We start from the raw sequence: 5000 nt of genomic DNA, 5'->3' as shown, positions 1-5000 counted from the left end.
TTCTCCGAGAGTGGGTCAATAAGTCTCACGACACAAGTAGTTGGGTATTCTAAATGCCAAATGTGTTCCTGAAGGTTAACCCTATCTGTAGCCAATGCTGTAATGATTATTATTTATGCTGTAATGATTATTATTTATTTCATATTATTTTGTTTTGTTTTGTTAACATTTCTCTGTTTGATTCTCACTTATTATTAGTTATGTGTCAATTTGTTATCATTTACTATTTACCTGTTCATTTATCATTCAGCTATACCTATGTATTTATTTATGTATTTCATTTGATTTTTACATTATTATAGTTTTTATTTATTTATTTATCTATTATTATTATTATGATTTTTTTCGCATCCGACCTAGATATAGACCAAAAGGTCTCCTGTCGGCATGCTCCGCCTTTGTAATCCTTTGAAATCCTTTCCACTTTATGACCTTATGAGTAGTTCCATCTGCCGCCGTGCAATTTCATTCAGTCGAAGGAAACTTGAAGCATTAGGGTTAGCATATTCAGAGTCACCGGACCATCCTATTCAGCTGAAAGATGCCTTCGTCTCAGCAAAAGGGCTAAAAGGTTGAAAATACAGACTTTCATCAATACGTTTTTGTTTGTATTTCAGTAAATCACAAAGGATTACAAAGGCGGAGCATGCCGACAGGAGACCTTTTGGTCCATATCTAGGTCGGATGCGAAAAAATCATAATAATGATAATATGTTAAATAAAAAACTATAATAATGTAAATAACAAATAAAATACATAAATAAATACATAGGTATAGTTAGATAATAAGCAAGCAGGTAAATAGTAAATAATAATAAATTGACATATAACTAATAATAAATGAAAATCAAACAGACAAATGATAACAAAACAAAAACAAATAATATAAAATAAATTATAATCATTACAGCATCTTGCTTAGGTGTTTATCTAAATGATTCTTAAATCTTCGAACTGAACTATATTGCACTACCTGTGCAGGAAGTTTATTCCATTCATTAACTACACGGTTGGCAAAGTTGTTTCTACCTACTTCCAAATTGAATCTATTTCCGGACAGTTTGAGACCATTGTTTCTTGTCTGATTCTCATTCAATGTGAAAATTTGGTCACTTTTGATGTTGTCAATTCCCTTTAGAATCTTAAAGACCTGTATCGAGTCATTTCTGAGTCTACGCTTATTTAGGGAAAAAGATTCATATGTTTTAGTCGATTTCCGTATGATTTATTTTTGATATTTGGAATCAGTTTTGTGGCTCGCCATTGTACTTTTTCCAGTCTGTCAATGTCTTCACAAGACTTCACAAGATATGTAACTCCAGCAAGTAATCAATTTTTTGTCTTATGGTGAATATTTCTCGAGGTAGTATTTTTATTTTTTGATGATGGTTGCTTCCAGAAAATTTCATGGATGTAAACCTAATTTATTCAAGCAATTTTAGTATTGTCAACCATTAGACGAATTTATTAAGCCAAGGGAAATCACTCTCTCTCTTAGGTTAAACTAGATTCTGAGAGCATCATTATTCGTCGTAAAACCCGAGAACATAAATTCAAAGGAAAAAATTCATATATTTCGAAAGTACAAAAAATTTAGGAAGAAAATTCGTGGATTCCGAAAGTACTAAATTCCTAGGGGAAAAATCCGTAATTCCGAAAACATAAAAATTCTAGGGAGAAAATCCGGGAACATCATTACTATAGGGAGAATTTCCCCGTCTATATCGGGAGGTCTGTCCCATTTTTTGTGGCCCCTGTCAGACTACTACTTTATTCCTGTGTTAGTGAAGGGTTTCATGTTTAGAATGTTAATAGGTTGGAGCCTACTCCCTTCACCACTACTCACAATATCTATATTTGTTGTAGGTACCGCTAGGGTATTTCATTATGCCCTCTTTGCGAAGCGAAAGAGAAAAGAAAAGAGGGATTTGGGAGAACATTTGGAAGAAAGAAGAAGAGTATAGGGGGAGGATTAAGGCAAAGTGAGATAGGGCATAATAGATCACAAAAGAACCATGAAGAGGAAGTATTGATTACATGTTTGATGCAGTCGATATTTTAGGAAATTTAGTGGTAGCTCCGTGGACTCATTTACTTAGAATTATTTCATAATTAGAGACTTATCTTTACCCAAAAAAATAATTTTGAATTTATTATATATCATCGTTCTGCTAATTGTCTTTAAATAACCAGTTTTTTCATCTTTATGACTCGAACTGTTTAAAACAAGATTGTTGCAAAGGGAAGAAGTGGAGATTATTGATGGAAGTGTTCAATAGCGGAAATTGAAAGGAGGAATATGTGAGTGGGGACAAGAATGGGGAAGAGAATGGGAAGAAGCGAGATTGGTGGGCATAAGAACAGAAGAACATAAGAACGGAGGAGACTGCAAGAGACAATAAGGCCTACACCAGGCATCACCATGTCCGTTACCACCTGTCATCCCCATCCATATATTCTTTTCTTAAATCTAAAATCTTCTCTTAAAATATTCAATAGTTTCAGCGCTCACTATTTGATTACTAAGTCTATAAATGTAAAATGGAAGTTGGGGGTAAAAGGTTAGGGAGGAGAGATACATAAAAGTATGATTAGAAATCGAAATCGAAAGTAGATTTGAAAGACTGAGAAAAAAGACACAAAATATCAAGTTAAGAAGACTAGGTTTTTGTGCAGTAGACACAACATAAGAAGGACCAGTAAATGCGGAATTGTTTTTGAAAAGGAACTGAAGGTTCACAAAGAAGGGGAGGAGAATGAGGAGGGAGAAGTGCAAGAGGAGGAAGAGTAGAAGGTCGAGGAGGAAAGAAAGAGGAGAAGGAAGAAATAGAAGAGGATAGTAGTAGGGGGGAAAGTAGGAGGAGCCATAGCGGAGGAGAAGAAAGATGAGATATTTGATAGAGTTGGGTTGGGGTGACAGTGTTGGTGTATAGCGACAGGGGGAATGATTATAATGCAGGCTGAGGAGCAAGAGGAGGTAGAGGAGGCGGAGGAAGAGGAGGAGGAGGAGGAGGTGGAGGGGGAAGAAGAGCAGAAGGAAGAGAAGAAGGAGGAAAGAGGATCAATTGATATGTCGCCCTAGAATCGAGGATATTCTGACAGCTGTCATAGGGAGCAAAGGTCGATTGCTAAGATAGAGAATACGGCTTGGCAGCTGCGATGGTAGGAAAAGATAAATGGTTTTGATACTCGGGCTGCTCGTTGATTTGATCATAGCTTAGATGTAACTTGATCCTTCGCCCATACATGCTCCATATACGTTGTAGGGAATATGAAAATGTGCGTCAGACACACTGCCTCATTTTGCAATTTCTGGCGAGGCTAAAGCTTGTATCTAATCCCGCGTCAATTCGAGATAATCTTTGATGAAGAACTTGAGGTAACAGACACTTCACTGCGGCTGACATCATCACCTTTGCCCTATTTTATCGGGGAGCCAGAGGAAGTGAGAGTCACTTGTAGCCTTTGGAGTCGAAAGATGACTTAATCATATTCCCAAGGAAAAGTTGTTGACACGTTTTTTCCTTTTTTTATCTTCAAAAGAAACTTATCTATGACCGAAACCATCACATCCGTCCTGTGAGTTCAGCCCGGGTGAATGGTAGCCGAAAATGGTCAAACCTCACGTCTTGTTTTCCTTGTAGGCAATGTAACCTGTTAAGGCTACACTTCAGGGCGATGCAGGGAAAGATAAAGCCTTTTTGGACTTTGTATTTATTGAAGCTAAGTTGTTGCGGTATTTATAATTCGGGGATGTAATCTCTTATGTGGAGAGTCCCCTAGTGCTCCCTCTAAGGGAAGAATCCCCTTTTGGCGACGCAGTCGCCTAACTTATATACGCAGAAATTGCTGCATCAGCATTTTTGCATGAGGCTACCTATTTACTAAATACGAGTATAATCACTTTCTACAATAATATCTGTGGGTTAGTTGTAGTACTATGTATTTAGTATTAGTGAATGTGCCTTGACATGATGTATGGTTTTTAATTATGATTGTGTAGTTTGGTAGTCATATAGGAATGATTAATGATCTATCTGGCGAGAGGCTTGTGGTATTTAATTAGTAGGGTCGTGCGATAGTGACGTCACGCTTACTCAAGACATTTGTGATTTTGTAATGTGTAGGTCGGCAATGAATTGGCAGTAATCTTTGGTCTAAGTGGGAGCTGACCGACGCCAATGTCTTTTGACATCCTGTGTGGCATCGTGGATCACGTGCCATGCGTGGGACATATTGTATGGTAGTTATTGCTACAGGTATTAACCTTCTGTGCAGCTTCTTACGATAGAGTTTTTTTTTTTTACTCACTTCCATGATGATCACAAAAGGAGTATTATCTCTTACACTGGACCCTTTCCTTACCGGGTGGCTCTTTCTCTTTTGTTCTGACTTCCGCCAGGTACTTCAAATCACCTCCGTGACACTCTCTCCTTGACAATTTTTCTTTTTTATAAATTTGGGAGTGAAATGTCACTCCCACGGGCTTTGTTTGAGCCCGTTGACAACAAAGGAATGAACCAACTCTTAGCGGTAGCCAAAATAAACACAAATCAAATATGATAACCCAATCTCTTAAGCATGAGATCTTGTCCACAACTTAATGAAATAGACTGGCATTGGCCGCAACAGAATCTCCAAAGTACACCATGTTAGAAAAGATGTTCACTAAGATTATTTAACCCATGAGGTCCTATTTCAGGTGAATAAACTCGTTAACCAGAACAAAATCTTTAAAGAACACCACTAAAGTCCATTTAACTATCCCTCCTTCACCGTGGCATCTTGTCCCCAGTCTGAATACAAATATCTTGCGTCAGGCAGAATAAAGTCTCTGAGGTTCATCGTCGTAACAAAGGGACCTGGCGAGCGGCCAGCGCGATAGACACCTGTGGTTCAAGAGATCCAGCCAAGCTTCAGGTGGGTGATTCAATCTCAAGGGGAGAAGATGGTGTCGATAGATTGAAGGTTGGGATAGAGATAGATGTCCATGAGGTGGG

This window comes from Oratosquilla oratoria, chromosome 18 (genome assembly GCF_046742065.1).
Source record: "Oratosquilla oratoria isolate Oo_2021 chromosome 18, ASM4674206v1, whole genome shotgun sequence".
Lineage (NCBI taxonomy): Eukaryota > Metazoa > Arthropoda > Malacostraca > Stomatopoda > Squillidae > Oratosquilla > Oratosquilla oratoria.
This window is presented reverse-complemented; position numbering follows the sequence as displayed.